General features: G+C 39.7%; 1 protein-coding gene and 1 long non-coding RNA gene across 9 annotated transcripts in view; one reads left to right on the top strand and one right to left on the bottom strand.

The window, feature by feature from the left end:
* RFX3 (regulatory factor X3) overlaps nt 1-22,820 on the bottom strand; it is a 290,084-nt gene that overhangs the window by 172,024 nt on the left and 95,240 nt on the right. The gene's annotated exons all lie outside the window — the stretch shown is intronic.
* The window catches only part of LOC125083277 (uncharacterized), a 35,748-nt gene continuing 20,688 nt past the window's right edge, over nt 7,761-22,820 (top strand). The window contains exon 1 of the long non-coding RNA XR_007122230.1: nt 7,761-7,842. This is a non-coding gene — a long non-coding RNA (uncharacterized LOC125083277). The remainder of the gene's footprint in view (nt 7,843-22,820) is intronic.

Genomic DNA, 22,820 nt, shown 5'->3' with positions numbered 1-22,820 from the left:
TGAAATTTACTTGAGCTTGGCAACATTCAACTGACATTCTTCTATGGTCTCTTAACAATCAATGAAACTTTCCACAGAAAAAGGTATTCCAAGAAGCCTCTACTTACAAATCAGTTAACACATTTATGGAAGGTTCCACATGCATTACTTCATCTGTCCAGAAATCCTGAGGTAGGTAGTTATTATTATCTCATTTTTACTGATGAGAAAACCTAGGCTTAAAGCTTAAATAACTCTATGAGCCCCAAGGTCACACAGCTACGAATGGGTACAGTGAGGGCTTGAATGTATCCACCTATTAGATTCCAGGAGCAAAAATCTGATTTTTCCTTTTTTTTCCTTTTTTTTTAACCCAGCCCTATGCTGTAATGGGTTTAAAACATGACAACTTGAAGGTTCTACAGACCAGCGATTACGTCATCCTGTGGAAAGTAGCAGGCTTCTAAAACTTCTACATTACAGGAACTGGACATGCTGTAGTTTTTCCAACCCAGGCACCAGTTCTCCATGACATGTTAGGGTCTAAAATCATCTTACTTTTATTTCCAGCAACACGGACCACCTGACAAGACAGCTGTCTATTCTGTACATCATAGCAATCTGGATCGTGTAAGATTCTATTCTGCCTCTGCTGAGCTATCAATACAGGTAGGCTTTTTGGCATTTGAATCACGGGTCAGAAAGTGTTAAAAAGGAAGTCTATGTTGTGGCAGCCATGTCTCTGTCTCTATCTCTTGTGCGTGTGCACGCTCTCTCTCTCCCTCTTCTCTCTCTCTCTCTCTCTCTCTCTCTCTCACACACACACACACACACACACACACACACACACAGGTGATCAACATCAAAAGTTAATTGGATACATAGTAAGTACATCATTCACACACAAAACATGCACAGAGGCAGAAGACCTTCCAAATGGTTCCAACTCTGGCTTAGAGGGTGTGGCTGAGGAAAAAAAAAATACCTGAATTCTAAAGAGAGTAGTACTTTTCATTAAAGCTTCACTGTCCCCTAACCCTGGCAGAGATGGTGATAGCAGTACGTTATCATTGGGTCTATTTTGCCAAAAATTGGCTTGCTAGGAATTGTTCTAATGGTCAATTTGGGAAATTGACAAGTTCACTCAAAACCTGTATCTTTTAACTATGTATACTCTTGACATAATTCATACAATCTTAAAGGGCCTTTTGGAGGGGAACCCTCCTACAGTGTTGGTGGGAATGCAAGCTGGTACAACCACTCTGGAAAACAGTATGGAGGTTCCTCAAGAAGTTGAAAATAGAGCTACCCTACAGCCCAGCAATCACATTACTGAGTATTTACCCTAAAGATATAAATGTAGTGATCTGAAGGGGCACATGCACTCCAATGTTTATAGCAGCAATGTCCACAATAGCCAAACTATGGAAAGAGCCTGCCTAGATGTCCATCAAGAGATGAATGGATAAAAAAGATGTGGTGTATATATACAATGGAATACTATGCAGCCATCAAAAAACCCCCAAATTCTTGCCATTTGCAATAATGTAGATGGAACTAGAGGGTATTATGCTAAGTGAGATAAGTCAATCAGAGAAAGACAATTATATGATCTCTCTGATAAGTGGAATTTGAGAAACACGACAGAGAATCATAAGGGAAGGAAGGGAAAAATAAAACAAGATGAAACGAGAGAGGGAGACAAACCATAAGAGACTCTTAATCTTGGGAAACAAACTGAGGGTCGCTAGAGTGGAGGGGGCTTGGTGACAGACACTGGGGAGGGTATGCACTATGGTAAGTGCTGTGAATTGTGTAAGACTGATGAATCACAGACCTACAACCCTGAAACAAATAATATATTCTTATGTTAATAAAACCCACCAATAAGAGCTCAGGCAGGAACACCTAAATTTCAGTCCTGTAGACCTGGAGTTGAGAAACCAGCTGACTTCACCTGTAATCATCGTCTACAAAATTATATAACAAATTCATAAAAAAAATTTAAAAAGGGCCTTTTGCGGGGCACCTGGGTGGCTCAGTGGGTTAAGCCTCTGCCCTCGGCTCAGGTCATGATCTCAGGGTCCTGGGATCGAGCCCCGCATTGGGCTCTGTGCGAAGCGGGGAGCCTGCTTCCCCCTCTCTCTCTGCCACTCTGCCTATTTGTGATCTCTCTCTCTCTCTCTCTGTCAAATAAATAAATAAAATCTTTAAAAAAAAAAGGGCCTTCTGAAGGATTACTTTGATGCTCATATAAATGAAGTCAATGTTTCAGTTTGTCTAAAATTTTGTTCCAAGCTAGCACAACAGCCTACCTAGAACTGTATCCTGGAATTTTGCCATTTTCTGGGCCAGTAACTTTTGAGAAAAAGAATTTGTTTATTTTAAACCAAAGGGCTGTGTGTATCTTGAATGCCGCGGAGTTTACAAAGGATAATAAGGCAGGCTTATTTTTTGCAACATGTTTTTCATCCATTAAATGCATTCTGCATGTCTCTTAATTCACAAATTTGCTAACCAGTTTAACTAGATAAATATGTTGCTTCTGTTTTAAGCAACTGAAAGGTCTTTGGTGTATGAAATATCGATGATAAACCTGGCGCTCAGCGGACTTGGACTGACAAATGTGGTTGTTGCCAAGAGTCTGCAGTGAAACTGCTATAGAAAAATTAAGACCAAATTAAAACTAATTAATGCTTCCCACCAAAAATTTCAAAAGCTTTTGCAACTGTTCTATGCAGTGTGATTTGTGATCAACTTTACATGTAGTTAGCACAAACATATTTCAGGCAGTTGATAATTTGGAAAATTGGTTCTTAGGCAAATTGATAAATTAGAGTACTTGGTAAACAGAACAAAACTCCCACTCAGTTTATGTTTTAGCAAACGGCCTGGAGGGAGAATTATGCATTCCGTACATCCATCACTCCGCACATTTTGGAGGGGGGAAGGTTAAGGTGTGATAGGTTTTCAGATAATTGGCCTATCTCCCAGTATCACAGCATTGTAAACCCAAAGAATAACCAGAGATCATCAAGTTCAGGCCCCCATTTCACAGGAAACCTGAGACCAATAAACGAAATAGATTTGTTAGGATCAGAGCTGGCATTAGAACTCAGAACTGCCAATGCCCAGTCAACAGCTCTTTCTAACAGACTATGGTTTATAAGAGAAGAAAAAAAGGCAGGCACTCAAAAAGAAGTAGCCAGGCCTGCCGGAATCTCAAAGTGCTTATTATACAATAAGAGAAACGCTCATAACATGGAGAATGAAATCCTAGAATAAGAGGGGCTCTTAGACGTTTCCAAGTTTCTTTCTCACATAAATGAATAAGGCACTGTTTTGGGGTGTTTAACAAGATTTCAAGTAAGTCGAACTTTGTGTGTGGGGGGGGATATCAACCAAAATGGCTCACTGAGTTTCCTATTTTGCAAAAATTCTGGATCATCTTGTAAAACTGTTTTTTTCTCAGCTACATGGAGCACCTTGGTGACAGAGGTTCAGTATTTTATTGTGATATGGAGTGTCTGAATGTTTTGGAATCATGGTTTTATTATTACATCATCTCTGTATAGAATGTACAATATACAAACTCACTGTTTACACGGAAATAAACCAAAAAGACTAATTTCTACTTTGCCAGGAGGAAGGGGTAAAAGCAAAATTCAACACCACAGTAATTGCCACTAAAATAAACAGGGAACAATCTCTGAATTTTCACTTGCAGCAAATACGTGTAATTTTGGGGTGTGAGACAGAAACCTTTTAAATGTAATGGTTTGGGTAACACCTTTTATAAGGTGCACTTTTCACTGTCAAACAGCATAAAATGCTCATAAGGGTAATCAGTTGTAGATGGCAGGTTTACAAGCTTTCCACAACTTGTACTATTTATTCACGTTAAAATGTTTTGCAATTACCTCCTTCCGTATTACACTCAGGCTTTCTTTTAAAAAGATTTTGAAACTGTTCTGCATGACTGTTACTCCGAAACTAGCCATGTTGTTTGACTTTTTTATCCATTTGATGCACACTGTTGGTTTTTATTAACTCACAAGTTGTCCACAGCTAATTTACGTACAAGGAGCCCTTCTGCAATTTTGAAGGATATTAAAGCAAGGCAGTAGCAAACAACTTCCCAGTATGATCTATTCAAAAATTATATCATCTCTGTAACCTCTCCTATGAAGGTAACAGAAATGATTTTCTTGTTGTACCAAAATACTAAGCTAACATTTACATATTATATTCAAAACCATATACAAATATGAGCTGATTACTTCTCATGGTTCCATGGAGTCATTTTTCACACAAACCAGATTGAAAACGATGGTGTTTCCTGAATGCAACTGAAAGGTTATTTACATAGGAAACCTTGGTTCCTTTTCCTTACAAGATTTCCTTACAAAATTCCTGACTCAATACTGAATGATATATTCTTTTCAATTAAGATAACAGGAGAACGTTAATAAATCATTCTTCCTCACCCTCCCTTCTCCCTCGCTCTCTGTCCCTTTCTGACTTCTCTCTCTGGCCTCTTGCCCTTTTCCCCACTCTGCTCCACCTTCCTAAGAGTAAGGACCTCACGAGGCCCAGTTAAATTATAGCCACACGGCAGCCCCTCCAAAGGGCTCCGAGTACACAAGCTGAGGCAGCCGTGTAGCTTAATCACGCTGGTCATTTTTTCCTTTGAGATGACTTTTGTGTATCTTCACAACTAATTCTGACATGAACCACAGGCTTGACCTTAGTCACAGCATTTCATTACAGACATCAAAAGTAGACAACCGTACTCTTCTCCAAAACGGAGAGATGAGCTCTGTGGCCGAAGCATTCGGCGTATGGATACAAAGCGTACTGTGAAATCAGGTCGCCGGTGCTGAATATTCCTGGCTCGTCCTTTCCCGACTGCAGCAGAACACTCTTATCTCAAGACCACGAAAGGTAAACACTAGTCATGTTGTATTACTTTACTTTGTATGGCTACGTTCGGAGCAATTTAGGCTCAGGGACGCTAAGGCTGGACATGACCTTCAAGGTGATGACCTTGAGTCACTGATCCGACCATGATCTACGCGTTTGAATCTCCATCAGGAAGCACTTGCCATAGCACTTCAGCAGGGGTATTATGAGCTACAGAACCTTGCTCTTAAGGCGACTGCAAGGTGACTCTAACTACGGAACTAGTAATTAGCAGTAGAAAGGCAAAAGGAGCAAAGGCCTTAATAAGGACAGGTTTATTCATGCATTTTGCTGCCTTTTCTTCTTGAGAGGGCTCTGAACACAAATATCATTTCCCTAAAGTAAATATGTTGGGTAAAAAGTCATAAAAGAAAGGCGCAAAAGGTGACGCTGGCTTTTCTGAAGGTCAACAGCTGTTGCTCCAAACCCAGGTTAAGTCAGTGAAATCGGTGAGTCCCCGAGGTGGCTTCTGCAGACGCAACGTGGCTGCGACAGAAGCTGTCACCGGGTTCCAAAACAGGAGACCACCGGTTTTACAGGCACGTCAACCCCATCGCAAAGTTATTTTTAGAAAGGGATGGAAATTTATGACTATCTTTGAACTTCCAGAAAAAAAGACTACAAACTGCCGACTTATTAAATTATTTTTGCTGGCAATTGTCCTAAAATCTATTTCTCTTCCAAACTGAATATTAATAAGGCTACCCGCCAATGCTGAAAATCCATGTTTATTATGTAATATGAGTTGAATAAAAATCAATATAGAGAGAGAACAGAACAATTTTTTAAAAAAACAAAACTCTAATGGGCTTTATATTGATGAATCTAAAAATGGCACATCTTAAGGTTAGTTCTTAAAACACAGGCTTATGTGAAAATTTATCTCAGTTTAACAGGAAAACCCCCCAAACCCAAAACACCCTTTCCCTGGGAAATATATAAAACACATAAATGTCTACAAAATTTGTTTCTTTATAGGAACATCTAAACTTTTTTAGTCACAACCTTTTCTCCTAAAAAGAACCTGCCCCGTACGAAACATCTCTACCTTCTCAAAATGTTATTAAAATATTTGTTAAAGTATAACGTCACATACACCAAGCAGAACTTTTTAAGTGTACTCAATTTACCCAATAAATTTTTTGTTGAAAATTATGAATAAGCCTCAACAATAATTAACACTTCATAATTTAAGGGATTAAAGTTCCCTCCCAAGAACAGATCATTGAATTATTTTTACATGGGAGTTAAATTTATATTTCAGGGATATCCTATTATAGTTTATGATTTGAGTTGCTCAGGAGTGAACACTTTCGATTTTATTTTTATTATTATCATTATTATTTGTTTGGTAAATGGCTCCCCATCCGTATTTAGATTATACTCTTTCTCATGTATAGATTTAACATGAGAAAAAATTAAAACCTCAGTAGAGGAAATTATCTATCTACAAATACTGTAGATTCTGGACACAATTTCTTTGAGGAATTCATCCCTGCTTCCCTTTCTTCTGGCTTTGAAAACAAGGAACAAATGCTTCCTGAATATGGATTTAACCTAACAGTTCACTGCTTTAACATCTTCGGAGTCAAGACAGAACAAACATGAGCTGCGTTGTGCAGTACTGGATAGCGGTTCTCTTGGCAACTGGGAGTGAGGATGCAAGTGAAAAACCTTTTATGCCTTTTTGCATAGTATGTCAGTGTGGGAGGATGAATACTAAGAGTAATAAATTAGGAAACAGAAAAAAATTACATCCTCTACCTAGAGAAAATGAAAAAAGGAAAGGCTGCTGTTTGGTACCCAACAGTGCTCCCAATAAATCAGGGTTGTTTTGTTCCATTTTCAGCTTCTTAGATACATTCCATTTTTTAACTGACTATGCATTGAATGCCTACAACTAAATTTAATACTTCAATTCTCGATAACTTTGTAAAATGTTTGTTCTCTACTCCATAAAAATGAGACACTGAGGTCCATAGAGACCCAACAATTCTCCGAAGGTTCGAAGGTTCGACCACTCCTCAAAGACAACAGCAGGATCCACGTGGAATTTCATTTAACTCTAAAGCCTATGTTCTTGCCATAGCTCCTCTGCTTACAAGTTTTTGTTTGTTTTCTGTGTTTCCAAGTGAATGGAAACAAATTTGGGTTTCAAATTTGAAAACTGCAACTGTTACAAAAAGATACTCTTAAGAGTAAAATCATGGTCCTCCAGTATCAGTGAGAAATTTACAAATACCAGGGACTTCTTGGGTGTTCACACACATGCCAGTTTGGGAGACTCAAGGATTTTATTTGTTGTCTTCCCAAAAGAGGACATTAGGTTAGACAGGATTTAATGGGTTCAATAACTGTTCCCACTCTATCTAAGAATAAAACTCATAAATTATGCTCACAAACTATGTCCAACCCAAATTCAATAAATATTCACTTGCTCAATGCCAGTAACGTTAGATGTTAAAAAGGTGGCAAGATGAGGAAATCATTAAATTCCCTGCCTCCTCATTGATCTTTCCCTAACGGAATATTCCCCTAAGACACATCCTTGTCCTTCTGCATTCCACTCTGCACACACTTTCCCTCAAATAATAGTTTGCAGCTTCAGGGTCCACTTGTGTATTACAATGACCTTCAAATCTATTCTCCCAGCCCCTACTTCTCACTGACCTAAATTCTGGTCCCATGATATGAACTGCCTCTTTGCAAATGCAACACAATGGGATCTGTGACATTCACGTTCGCAGCCCCCCAACCTCTCTGACCCCTCAACCTCTCTCTGTGCCAACGCCTAGAAGATAGTGAGTGATGTTCGTGACTGTTTCAGCCTCTAGCCTTCATGGAGCTCTAGTCACTCTCCTCTAAACTCTGAACCTATGGGGTTTAACTATCAGAATCACAGTAAGTAACCTGATCTTTGTTAACTCTTTATTCCCTACATACATACAGATGTTGCTAGGTCTAAAGAACAAACTAATGTCTGAAGAGGTAATTGACTATGAAAGTAAACTAAAAGCACTTACTTGGGAGTCAGGCCTAAGTTCCACAACCCTCCCAAGGCAAATATTGTTCAAGTCCTACAGTGCGCCAAGCAACTTAACTAGGTGCTTTATAAATACTACTCCATTTAATTTTGACAACAGAAATAGAAAACAAAAGCTATGTGAGCAGAGAGAACAACAACTGATGATTACTACCCACATTTTAGGCATAAAAATTAGAATCATTAGGAGTGGCTCAGTCGTTAGGCGTCTGCCTTCAGCTCAGGTCATGAACCCAGGCTCCTGGGAAAGAGCCCCACACTGGGCTCCCTGCTCAGCCGAGGGTCTCCTCCTCCTTCTCCCTTTCCCTCTGCTGCTCCCCCTGCTCATTCTGTCTGTCACTTTCTCTCTCTCAAATAAAATCTTTTAGAAATTTTTTTTTTAATTAGAATCATTCAATAACTTGTCTAGGGTCACTTATCAAGCAAGCAATAGTGCTAGAATTCGAATAGAAGTCTACCTGACTTCCAGGCTCGTATTCTTGTGTGATGCTATGTCAGGCCTGTTTCTGCCATTTACTAAAGTCACTTTCACCTGAGCCTCAGTCTACTCATCCAGAAAGAGAAAGGTTCTTACCCTTCCGCCTATGGGAGGAACAATAACCCAGTAGGAAGAGAGGCATTTTTCCAAGCTCCCACACACCCACTACATGCGATTCCAGTAGCGTCCTCCGTCCCAATACCCCAGCTGCTGCTAAAGGTCACTGGCTGCTCTTGTTCTGGACATGAAGAGCTACAACATCACACAGAAGTATACTATGATAAGTTAAGGAAGCATACTGTGAGTCATACAGGAACCACTGGGAGAACAAAATGAAAAGGTATCACAATAAGCCCATAAAGGATATAAGATGGAATCATAAAATTACTCAAGTAACCTGAAAGAAAAAGAGGAAAAAGAACCAAAGACTAGGTAGGACAGATAAGAAAACAAAGAGCAACATGGTAGATGCAAACCTAACCATACCAATGATCACGTCAAGGGCAGTTTAAAGAAACCAATGAAAAGGCAGAGATTGTCAAATCATATAAGAAACAAAAACCACGCTAAATGTTTTTTATGAGAAATCCACTATAAATGTGGTGTCAGAGGTTAAAAGGAAGAGGATTGAAAAAGATATACCATGCTATATTTTAATACCAACTGAAGTAAATTTCAAAGCAGAAAATAGAATAGCAGAAGAAGAAGGGTCAGGGGCGCCTGGGTGGCTCAGTCAGTGAAGCATCTGCCTTGGGCTCAGTTCATGATCCCAGGGTCCTGGGATCAAGTCCCACACTGGGCTCCCTGCTCCTCCGAGAGCCTGATTCTCCCTGTACCCCTGCCTGCTGCTCTGTGTACCTGTCTCTATCTCTTTGTCAAATAAATAAATAAATAAAAACTTTTTATAAAAGGGAACAAGAAGGGTCATTTCATAATGAGAAAGTAGCCGATTCATCAAGAGAACTTGCAATCCCAAATGTTTACGTACCTGCTATCAGAACTTCAAAATACATAAAGCAAAACCTGATTGAACTGAAAAAGAGATATGGTAAAATGCGCTATCATAGATGGAGATTTCTAACATTTATCTTTCAATAAAATAATAAGTAGACAGAAAATCAGAAAGGATATAGAAAATTTCAGAACCATCCACCAACCTGACCTCATTAATGGTTACAAGACACTCTCCCCCACCATCACAGAATACGTATCCTTCCCAACTACACAATGAACCATTTACCTGGACTGACGATGTTCCAACCACCAAACAATTCTCTATGAATTTCAAAGAACTCAAATCTTATAAAGTAATTTGTCTGACCACAATAAATTAAATTAGAATCGATAACAGAAAAAGACCCTGAAAATCAACGAATACTTGGAAACTGAATAATATACTTCCAAATAACCCAAGGATCCAAGAAAAAAAGAAAAAAGAAAATTAGAAGGTATTTGGAACTGAATGGTAATAAAACACATTATAATTTATGAGATGCCTTACCACCGCCATGAATAAGAGAGAAGGAAGAAAGAAGTTAAACGACTTCTTTAGTCAACCAACAGATTTTCAAGTAAGCAAAATAAGAACTTAAGAATAAAAGAAAGGATCATGAATTCATAAAATATTAGATCTGGAAGAATCCTAGAAATCTTTCTAAAATTTGTAAACTTACAAATTTTACAGAGGAAACTGTTCCAGGAAGAACATATGATTTGCTTAATAGGGTTTATAACTGTAAATATTTAAAAATGATCAGTCTCTGCTAGTAGCTACATCACACACATATCTGAGTTCTTCAAATGTCAATTTTCACATAATAAAAGCAGATAAATGTTTTGTAAAAACAGATGTGCACATCTGTTGGCCTGTGCCTGACTAATATGAGCATTTTGTGTTTTATATGTAAGTTCTCTATGTTTGGACACAGGACATATAATAATTAAGAGGACCAAATTCTCAATCCACATGGCCCAAATGCATACATCCACCACAGCTGGTGGCCGTGACACTGGGCAAGTCATTTTACAGCCAGTGACTCAGTTTTCTCCACTGTAAAACAGAAATAAACTGTAAAATGAGAATAAATATCTCCTTCCTCCTATGGTGTTTGTAAGGACTAAAGTTAATGCCTTCTGCGGGCTTAGAACAGAGCCTGATACAGAGTAAGAACTCAAAAAGTGACAACTTTGTTAGAAAGCACTGTTTTATAATGACCTGAAACTTATAAGTCAAGACAATGACTTTAATTTTTTTTAATTAGGTGACATCAATTAAAATAGGATATCAGCACAGAAAAATGGGTGGTTTCCAACTCATAAGTGTTAAAAAGAAAAAAAAAAGCTTAGAAGTTATTTGAAAACCAGTGTCAAAACAAAGCTGGGGCAATTTCTTTTCAAAGCAAGAGACAATGATCCAATGAAAAATTATCTATGATGGTGAAGTATTTTTGGATCAACCAACAAGTTTAATACCATCACACATGACATGATACTAAAGTTAGGGCTATCCCACTGCCTTTGACTATTCCCTCTAATGTGTTCCATTCAACCAGAATTTATGGGTTTGAATATTATAATTTTTAAAAGACAAAACACTTATTTCTAAATTTGTTTTTAAATAGATAAAAGGCAGCATTCAGCAGTGTATCATTTGAATGAATTCCATTTGGTATAAGAAAACAACAAAATAAATGTGGGACATATTTCACATTTTTATTTTATGCAACTCTCAGTGCTTTCAACGCTGCATATATTACTAAACACACAAAAATAGATACTGTACTATCAAATTGTAAAGAATACCAAATTCATATAATTATACTTTATAATTTCTTCCAAATTCAAAAGGACAAGTTTTTTTAATTAAAATAATTTCATATGTCTTGTGTGCTCTACAGAATAAGGTAAAACAAGTATATTTTTACTAAGTATTTCCAAAATTTCATATTTTAATAAAAACTACTATTTGTAACACACGGTGTATGCTTTTGACAATGACACCCAAGTGTCCTCAGCTGGGCTGAGTGAGAATGTGCCTACAATCAATATGGTAAGAAGAGATCAAAAAAGCCTGAGGAACTCCACGCTACAGTCTGGAGAAGCACTACTGTACAGGAGTAGATTTTCTCTACATCTAATAACATACCTAAAACTTCACCTACAACCTTAGCATTTGTAAGACCATCCCTTTCTTCTCCCCAGACCATACAGGCACTTTTTATTCATACCCGAAATTATGAGGACGTGGGCCATGATGGCACATCAAGGCAATGAGTGAGACTATCAGGACAAGGCAGAAAGCATGGGGATGCCCAGACACTTGGCCCACTGAGCTCTCTGTCTCCATCCATCCTCAGTCACCCAATAGTAGATTAAAGTTCTCTCTGCATTTGTGCTACTTCCTTTGACTTTTTCCAACCAGTAGCTTTCACCAATGGGAGAAGGATCAAGGTCACGAAAACACTCATGCACTGGTAACTGTATTAACTGAGCACGCCGTGGTTCACTAAGCCTAATGCCTACTGAGAAGATGGCGGAAACCTGAAAACAGGAGCCCAGGGCAAAGTAAGAAAGCTAAGGTGGCTTGGAAGGCTGGTTGTGGCCATCATTTGTCATCATCATCAACTATTTAGTTAAGCTTGACCATACATTTCTACATACATTATTTCACTGGACCCTCACAGTAGTCCCAGGAAGACATGGCGGAGATATTTTTATTAATAACTATGTACTTCACGGGTGAAGAAACTGAAGCAAAAAGCTTTAAAAGACTTGTCTAAAATTGTTGTAACCAGCAAGTGAGCAAGAACTTGGCTTCTATTTTCCTCCAATTCACTGCAGACTGCAGTCGTGGGACTACATCGCTGTAGCACGTGCAGGTGAAGGCAGAGGGGTACACTGACCACGGCAGCTTCCACACTGCACAGTCAGCAACTGCTCCTCTAAACCACTCATCTTTCCCTAACTGCCTATCATCACCAGCCCCATTCCTTCCTTTATTTCCTTGCCCCTCTCACGCCTGCTTCTTACCTTCAGATAACCCAGGATGTCAGAAATTATTTTGTCCACCTAAATCCCGGAGATCCTGATCTGCAGAACCAACAATAACCCGGAGTCAAATCTGAAACAAGCAAATGTAGATCCTTCTCTTCTGTGAAGTCATGGGACTATTTCAGAAACTGGCTGAAGGTGTAAAGAAATTTGTAGAAATCTCAGAGGCACCTATTTCTACTATGTGCATAAAAAGCAGGCATCTGCCTCTCTGCCTACTTGTGATTTCTGTCTGTCAAATAAATAAATCATCTTTAAAAAAAAAGGGGGGGGTGCCTGGGTGGCTCAGGGGGTTGAGCCTCTGCCTTTGGCTCGGGTCATGATCCCAGGGTCCTGGAATCGAGTCCCGCATCGGGCTCTCTGCTTGGCAGGGAGCCTGCTTCCTCCTCTCTCTCTGTCTGCCTCTCTGCCTACTTGTCATTTCTGTCAAATAAATAAATAATCTTAAAAAAAAAAAAAAAAAGGCAGGCAACGAATAATCGATACAGGATCTCCTGCATCTGGACGGACTGCCCCCTGTTGGCCATACCCAGTGACTGACCTGGAACACTCAGAGTAATGAACTCAGTCACAGTAAACACCAAAACAAGGTATTAATGAACCTCTGAAGAACTACCCAGATTGTCTTGGAAAGTGTTCACAATGTGTTCTGAACTTGTGGCTTATGTTGTTTGGAGGAGTATGTTGAAACCCAGTATGTGGAAGATGCTGGCAAAAACAACGGAGAGGAAACCCCAACACATCAAATGCACTTGCTTCAGAATATTACTTTTGTTTAAGAGCGTAATATCCTCCTTCCACTTAAAACTTAAAATAAACTTTAATACAGAAAAAAGGGAACATTTAAATAGCCAGACATCCAGCTCCATAGAGAGTTACATTAACATTTTCTAGTCTATTTTACGAAAATATATGACAGGAGTGTGCATTTTTTTTTTAAAATTTTATTTATTTTATTTGACAGATAGAGATCACAAGTAGGCAGAGAGGCAGTCAGAGAGAGAGAGGGGAAGCAGGCTCCCTGCCGAGCAGAGAGCCCAATGAGGGGCTCAATCCCAGGACCCTGGGATCATGACCTGAGCCGAAGGCAGAGGCTTTAACCCACTGAGCCACCCAGGCGCCCCAGGAGTGTGCATTTTTAAGGCAAACACTATCTAGTGCTTCTTCTTGTACAGAATAGCAGATTAAAACTCTTAGCATTCCCAGTCCCTCTTGGGTGAAATCACTGAATCATTCCACTAACCCAATGACATGAGTACTATTATCCCTATTTCACAGATGGGGAAATCGAGGCATGGAACTTGTTCACTACAGTTGTAGAGGTGCGCTACATGACACCAATGAAATATAGAAAGTAACCCTGATAGATTAAATTTGTCTTCTTTACACATTCCTTTCTACTACATTTTCTCTTTCTCTGCTTCTCCCATTCCCCCACCGTCCCCACCCCCAGCACAATGCACACGAGAGCCTATCACAATGTTAATGCCAGCAGGTAACTTGAGCACATCAACAGGATCTATAGTCGTTCCAAAAGCCAAAAAGACTGTGCTTTTATTTCGGGAAAAAAAAGAAAAGAAAAGAAGAGGAGAGGAGAGAAGAGGGAAGAGAAAAGAAAAGAAAAGAAAAAGAAAATAAAAGAAAAAAAAAAGGGCAAATTTGTATAAGGAGATCTGATTTGTTCTCTGGAATAGAAAAAGATGTCTAAGAAAGCACCAAGAAGCATCTACAGAAAAGACCAGAGGAGGCTGGATCAGTCAGCCCATGGGCTTTACTCCAGGTGAAACATGTGAGACTCCAGCTAAGCCATCCTGGCTTGCGTACCCTCCCCTGAAAGGAAGACGGACCTTCCTTCGTCCAGTAGACTTTCCACATTGGTGAACTGGGGCTTAAACAAACTTGGGTTTTCGGTGGTGGTGGTGGCGGTGGTGGTGGTGGTCACGGAAGTAGAGTTGCATGTGTGTGTGTTTGGTATTTTTCTAAGAAGATAACCTGAAGTCAACGGCAAAAACACAGTGACTCTTCTGTCCTGTCGTGGAGTGGATCTGTCCCACCTTACAGGATTCTGAGTTCAAGAGAGAAAGGAATTTTGAATTGTTAGTGAAGGAAAAACCTTCTACTCTCTCATCAGAAGCACCTCTTCTCTACCCTCTGATGCTACTGGAAATAAAAGATCTCTGAAGGGATTTACAGATCAAATTCAACAATCTGAATCATTCATCATGATACTTAAGAAGGTTCTGTAATTAAGTCAGATATATTTACTTGCTTAGAAAGAACACAGTACACATTATAGAATGAAAATAGGATATTCAGGAAACAGAGACACTAACTGCACACCTGCTATGTGTAAGGATCTGCTAGATATGACACGTGTAGGGACAAAGGGTTTTATAAAAACAAACAGCTTCAAAAGGAGAGATGTATTTCAGAAACATGATTTCTACAAGATTTCAGTATCATGCCTGGCTGGACTGTTACAATAGAAATGTCTTTTTAAAAATACAAAAGAAGAAGAAGAAGAAGAAGAAGAAGAAGAAGAAGAAGAAGAAGATGAAGCAGCAGCAGCTGTACAGAAATAGTGCTCTTGTCAGAAAGCTAAACATCTGCAAGACACATGATAATTTTGAGAGGATAAAAGATAAAAACAGAAGCTATTTCCTTATTGTAGGACGATACGACCAGAACAGTCAGGCTAAATGGACCCTCTGATGACTAAAGACTGCTTTCCTGACATCATTTGACACTATCTCAACATATGCTAAGAATTCTCTTCAATTTTAAAAAAGCAAGTGGATGTGTATGAACTGAAATTACTGCTGTTGCCGCGGGAACGTAAAATGGTACCACCGCTTCAGAAAGTACTTGGGAAACTTTGTCTAAAGTTAGACATACACTAACCACATGACCCAGAATTCCCATTTGTAGATACTTAACATAATAATAATAATAATAATAATTGTCTGAATAAAGTCTTGAACACCTATGTTCATAGCAGCTTTGTTCATAACAGGCAAAAATGGAAAACAACCAAATGCCCATCAATTGCGGTAAATTCATAAAATGGAAGACTAATCAGCAATGAAAAGAAAATAACTATTCACACACAAGAGCATGGAGACCATCAGCAGCAACACTATGCTAAGCAAAACAAAAGGCACAAAAGAGCACATACTGCCTGATTCCATTTATGTGGAATTCTAGAAAGCAGATCAGTGTTTGCCTGGACTGTGGATCAGAAGTGGGCATAACACTGAGTAGGGGTACAAGGAAGCTTTATAGGGTATGAAAATGTCCTAATCTTAACTGTGGTGGTGATTCTATGGATATAAATTTTTAAAACCGAACTGAATGCTGTGGAAGGGTATATTTTCATATATGCATTGTATATAACAAATGGTACTTCAACTGAGGTGATTAAAACACAACAAGGACAAAATTTTAGAAGTGACATATTCCAAACAGTGAAGTAAATGTTCCCACTATCCTAACTGCACTGTTCAGATCACATTAACGGTATGGTGTCTACTTCTATGAACATTTGAAAGAGCTGAAAATTAAAGACATTTAGGAGGAAGGAAGTTTTATGGTGAGTGTATCTGGCAATGCTGTCACCTGTGAGAAGTAACTGAATGTTTAGTCTGGTGACAAGAGATGAAAGAGGGATACACAAATGCCCTCATATGTACAAAGTGCTACCTTCTAAGAGGAAGAAATAGACTCCTATATGGTTGAAATTATAAATACACAGATCTTGTCCTCAACAGATAGAAGACAATAATTACCCTAATTAAAGTTTAAACTAAAATCAAGTCTTGCTTGTTGAATAGTCAAGGTATCCCAGAAACAATGGCATGTGAACCTTCTGAGAAAGTAGTTACTGATTTCTTTTTTTTTTTTTTTTTTTTAGATTTTATTTATTTATTTGTCAGAGAGAGCGAGGGAGAGAGAGCGAGCACAGGCAGACAGAATGGCAAGCAGAAGCAGAGGGAGAAGCAGGTTCCCTGACGAGCAAGGAGCCCGATGCGGGACTCGATCCCAGGACGCTGGGATCATGACCTGAGCCGAAGGCAGCTGCTTAACCAACTGAGCCACCCAGGCGTCCCAGTAGTTACTGATTTCTTAACACTGAGCTCTTCCTGGTGGGCTTCCTGGAGAGGGCAGTAGATCGCATGGCAAATCAGATGCCCTCTAAGAGCCTTTTCCTGAGTGTTACTTTGTTCCCTTCATAAAACCGAAGTAAACTTTCACGATTTCAAATTGCTGAACTCTATAGTTGCTACTAGTACCATGCCTTTCATATTTGGTGTTTAGTGAACGTTTTTTAAATTGAATTGTGCTTTGCTTTTAAAGAAATACATTGCTATTCATCCCTAGCATATCCAGTGCAGAGTTCCCATTGGTATAAGCTACCTAATGGTAAAATTCTACCATATGGGAAAATAAAACACATTTTAGAATGATTCTCTTTTGAATGAAATTTCAAGTATTACTAACAGTGCCCCCCAAAACCTGTTGACACAGGAAAAGATAACAAGGTGTGTGTCCTACATCATAAGGTGATCAGCCAGGAAAATCGTGTTCTTTCCTACTGTTGGGATAAGAAGAGTTCCCTACAGGTGGGAATAAGAGGAAGTTTAAATTTAATGTGGATAATGGCATGTGTGATGGACATTAATCACCTCTCTTCAGATTTATTCTCCCTTTCTCTTTTCTCAGAAGCTTTGGGGAGCTACACGTTCCAAAGAAGTTAACTTCAACCACCGTTCATTCCAGGGATATAATACATAATCCAGTACACAATTAGGACTTTGCACCATCATGGCCGGAGTGATTAGTTGAGGTGGAAATATGACCTATACTGGCTGAATAAGAATGAATTATCAGGATTTTAGAAACACGGAGACAAATATACTTTTTCCCAATGCAGGTAAATTTGGAAACAGTTAAGACTTAGGAGCTACTGGAAGTCATATCAGAGCTGAGATAGGAATACCCAAATGAAACCAACACTAGGGAGCCAGAATGAAGAAATGGGAGGCCACAGAGCTGCTGGTGACTTCCAGTTGTAACGAAATGCAATAGAGTGTAGAGAACCTGGATTCTGATTCTGCTATGTTCCTCTGAAGAGTAGTGACTTTTGTTCTCAGGCTTAGAATTACTGGCTGAACATCGTTGTTTACGTCTTATTGGGATGATTTTCAGGAAAGCTCAAGGGGTTTTGCAAGCTCCTCTAGCCTGGCAGGCCCAACTTCTATCTTGTCCTCCCTCTCAGGTTTAGTTTTAATTTGTTAGGGTAGATGCAGAGTAAGCTCACTCCAGGACAGAGTCCTGACTCAAAGCTGTGGACTTTTGGGTTCACAGGTGGATGTCTACGCTGTTAGCAATGTCCTTCTATTTGTCTGGGACAGAGCGCTAATGTCTGCCAGGAATCTTTCATATGTCAGCGTACTTTTTGGTCCTTTGGAAGCTCACAGGCTCTTCAGCACATATGTAGTCCACCTATCAGCCAAGGCTCATGAGGAGCCCACCTTTAGAATTCTGGACCTTCATTTCTAAACAGCTCTCTCCTTTTTGGTGCCCTTCTCCAGTTCCCAGGTGCCTCAAAAGCCCAAAACTCTGATCTCTGCCTTCTCAGCTCAAGGCATCACTATTAGACTCCATATCCTTGTGACACTGTCAAGAAACTCTCAGAAGAAAGCCAAGGCAAACACGGAGCTCTTCTTATGAATTTGCCTTTTTTCAATAATCACAGTCCTGGTGTCAATGCCCGAAAACAGTTGTCTCATGTTTTCTTCAGCTTTACCATTGTCTATGGAAGGTGGTTTAGACCAGTAGAAGTTACTCTGTCAAGGTCGGTAGCAGAAGCTCTTGTCCACGCTATTTTTAATGATTGTTGTTCTCTCTCATTCTCTTAATTTGTATTTGTCTTCTTCTCTCCCTGCCCTCAATTTCTGTAATTTATGGTGCTGAGTTAAAGCTTTTTTTTTTTTTTTTTTAATTTGACAGAGATCACAAGTAAGCAGAGAGGCAGGCAGAGAGAGAGGAAAGCAGACTCCCTGCTGAGCAGAGAGCCCGATGTGGGGCTCGATCCCAGGACCCTGAGATCATGACCTGAGCCGAAGGCCGAGGCCTAACTCACTGAGCCACCCAGGTGCCCTGGTGCTGAGTTAAATGTACATATACTCTTAAATAATCTGGATATGATATCTTAGAATTTTAAGACCTTATAACAAGATGGAACACTTTGAAAATCTTCCTATTACCATAAGTTTTGTAGAGTTTCTAAAGTTTAAGCAAAAATGTTTTAAATTGAACTAGGAAAGTCTTTCCTCCCATACTTGTTTTCTTCATGAATATAAAGAGCACAAACAAAGCATCAGCACAACCCTGCTACTATACTGCCTTTCCCATTCCTTCCTTTGCTGAAGTACATTTCCTTATTTCCACTTAAGTCAAAAGAAAAAGAACAAAAGAAAAAAAAACCTCGTCATCAGAATTATCTTCATTTCCTAATTTCCTCAAGTTGTTCCCATCTCAACCCTAAAATTATAATGGTTTTCCTATCTATATTTAAAGACCATGGAAACATCTACCTATTCCCCAATGAGAAAGTTAAGTGAGAAAGCAAATAAACATACTGAAGTTTTTAAAAATTTTAATAAACCATTTCTAGGAAATGGTTAGCCCCATAAAAGAACCATATTTTTTCCCAAGTATGACTTTCTCCATTGATTCAGATACTTGACATGCTAACTCAAATGAATGCTTGAAGATAAACAGGGTTGACTTACCCAACAGGCACAGAGCCTGGGGCCCATAACACCTTCAGGGGCCCACAAAAAGGTTTAATTTCTTTTAAAATCAGAACTAAAAATTTAAAACAAAGAAAATGCTTAGCAGTTCTTAATATGTTTGTCTTTAAACCCACACAGTCATAAAACATAGTTATAATTGCATGGGTGTGTGTCTGTGTGTGGAGACAGACACGAACTGGCAATTGTTTTAGAATCTGCTGATGGGGCACCTGGGTGGCTCAGTGGGTTGGGGCCTCTGCCTTTGGCTCGGGTCGTGATCCCGGGGTCCTGGGATCGAGCCCCACGTCGGGCTCTCCGCTCAGCGGGGATCCTGCTTCTCCCTCTCCCTCTGCTTGCCTCTCTGCCTGCTTGTGATCTCTGTTTGTCAAATAAATAAATAAAATCTTTAAAAAAAATAAAATAAAATCCGCTGACAACCTCAATCTCTCCACAGAACCTGACTCATCTGATCTTAGAACGAGGCCCCCAAGAATTCTTCCCTTTAAGTTCCTAGAGGTGCTAATCGCATCTTTAAACCATTTGCCTCAGATCTTTTTAGTTTGCCTGAGCTGAATTCACTTGCAAAGTAATGGGGTAATTTGGGGGCTGGCTAGTACTCTGGGTCTCTAGATACATCCATGGTCTCCTCTACATCACCATGTATCTTCATGGCTGCTTTACATCTGCTTTACATCTGCTTTCTACAACAGAGAAGTCGACTTGGCGTCTTCCTATTTCAAAGCCCTCAGTCTCTTTGGAGCAGCCTATGAAGTCAACAAAATCCTCTCTGAGCATTGCTGTCAAGCCACAGCCCATTTGCAAAGCTAACAGTCACACTGAGAGCCCAGGAAGTCCCACACCTTAGCTGACTTAGGTCACGAGCTTCATTCACTCTTCCAGGTTCTCTTCCTTTCTCACTCATAGCTGTCCCAACAAGTGATTTTTCTGCATTCAAATCACGGCTATCTTATAACAAAGAAATAATCTATCTGTCCAGGGTGACCAACATAATTTTCAGTGAGACAAAATGGTATTTAAGAAAATAAAATGATGTTTTCATCAATAGTCCAAGGAAATCTCACAAGCAGTGTAACACTGAGGATACATAAAAACATAGTGCTATGGACTGAAGCTTGGCATGAAAGATGGGTAGTGTGTCCAAGGAGCTAAAACATTGAATCTCCTTAGATCCCTTTGCTTCAGTGAAGTTCAATTAGTTCATCAGAAGACCTAGAGGGCACCTGGGTGGCCCAGTTGGTTAGGCAACTGACTTTAGCTCAGATCATGATCCTGGAGTCCCAGGATCTAGTCCCAAATGAGGCTCCCTGCCCAGCAGGGAGTCTGCTTCTTCCTCTGACCTTCTTCCTCTCATGCTCTCCCTCTCACTCTCTCTCTCAAATAAATAAATAAAATCGTTTAAAAAGAAGACCTAGATCCTAGGTTCCATCTCCATTACTGGTTAGTCGCTGGCTAAATACTTGACTTTTTTAGTAGTCTCAGTTTCTTATAACGTAGACATATGAACAAATGTCTTGGCAATCTCTGAAAAACCCTCAGCATAATATAAACAATTGTGCTTCAAAAACACTTCTTACATTTTTTTTAAACTGAGTAAAGTTGTTTTTTTTTAAACTAAGTAAACTCACGTTCTTTTTATTATGCCGCCATGACACCAACATTCTTCAAGCGCCTAGGCCTGTTCTCCATTTTTCATAATGGTACCAATCACAGAGTCGGATCAGTCTTTTGAATTTTTAAATATTCTTTACATATCAGACTTCAATGTATGCCATTGGAATTACAGATTTCAGACGTAAAATGTGTCAAACCACTCCTTTTCAGAAGAATTCAAATACTACCTATTCCAAGAGCTTTCCACCAACAAGTAAAATTTAATCTCTTTTGTGCATTTCAAGCAAAATGTTTATACTCTAGAAAAAAAGGGCAACATATTTAGTCTCTCAAGGGCCAAAGAGTAGCTGAAGCTCTGTAGACCCATGGAGTCTCCGTCGCAACTACTCAAATATGTCCCTAGAGTATGAAAGCAGCCACAGGCAATACATAAACATGCAGACATTGCTGTCCCAATAAACATTGTTTACAGGGACACCTGGGTGGCTCAGCCAGTTAAGCTGCCTTCAGGTCGGGTCATGATCCCACGGTCCTAGGGTCAAGTTCCACAGCAGGCTCCTTGCTCAGCAGGGAGCCTGCTTCTCCCTCCCCCTCTCCCAGCTGCTCCCCTTTCTTGCACTTCCCTCACTCTCTCTTCCCACAAATAAATAAAATCTTTGAACAAAACAAAACACTGTAGGGGCACCTAGGTGGCTCAGTGGGTTAAAGCCTTTGCCTTCCACTTAGGTCATGATCTCAGGTCCTGGGATCAAGCCCCGTATGGGCCTCTCTGCTCCTCGGGGAGCCTGCTTCCTCCTCTCTCTCTGCCTGACTCTCTGCCTACTTGTGATCTCTGTCAAATAAATAAATAAAATCTTAAAAAATAAAATAAAGTCTGCTGATAACCTGAATCTCTCCACAGAACCTGACTCATCTGATCTTAGAACATGAGGCCCCACGGGATCTTAATGCAGATTCTGGGGCAGTAGTTCTGTGGAGCGTCTGAGATTCTGCATGTCTAACGTTCTCCTGGTCCACTGATGACATACTAGTCAAAGGACCATATTTCTGAGCGGCAACATTCTGATAAACTCCATGAGAAGAAGGGATCTAATTCTTTACTGTGTAAAGTCTCAATACCTAGAACAGCAACTGACACATAATAAAGCACATGTTGTTGTTGTTGTTTTTTTAAAGATTTTATTTATTTATTTGACAGACAGAGATCACAAGTAGGCAGAGAAGCAGGCAGAGAGAGAGGAGGAAGCAGGCTCCCTGCTGAGCAGAGAGCCCGATGCGGGGCTCGATCCCAGGATCCTGGGATCATGACCTGAGCCGAAGGCAGAGGCTTTAACCCACTGAGCCACCCAGGCGCCCCAATAAAGCACATGTTTAAGGAACACATGAATAAATAAAGAATAAGCTTCTAACAGAACGTCATGTCTGCTATCATTGCTGTGTGTCATTTAGTCTTCATTACGTTCACCCTAGCATTTTCTAACAAACGTCACAGAGCTAAGTCACTAAGTCACAGTCTTGGTCCACGCTAGTTGTTCCTGACATATTCATTTCAAACTCTCCTAGATTTCATCCACAAGGTTCCCTTTTCTTCTCTCAAGGATTCAAAATTCCTTATACTTCAACACCTTTGTTCATACGACTTTCCCTGATAGAAACATCCTCCCCTAATCCGTCAAGTCTAAATATACAAGTCATCACTTTGAGAAACGGGGCAAAAAGGAAATGTCCTTACTCTCCCTGCCACTTCCCCACTGGCTCCCAACCCGGGTCTCTAGCTCAGCCCTGTGTATCTTCTTCAAAGCACTTATCACATTTTATAATCATTACTTGTCTGCTGACATTTAAAAATTCTATTCCCCCTATTAGAATGTAAGTTCTT

Source organism: Lutra lutra, chromosome 13, assembly GCF_902655055.1.
Source record: "Lutra lutra chromosome 13, mLutLut1.2, whole genome shotgun sequence".
NCBI lineage: Eukaryota > Metazoa > Chordata > Mammalia > Carnivora > Mustelidae > Lutra > Lutra lutra.
The sequence above is the reverse complement of the archived record's forward strand: the minus strand, read 5'-3'. Positions and strand labels throughout refer to the sequence as shown.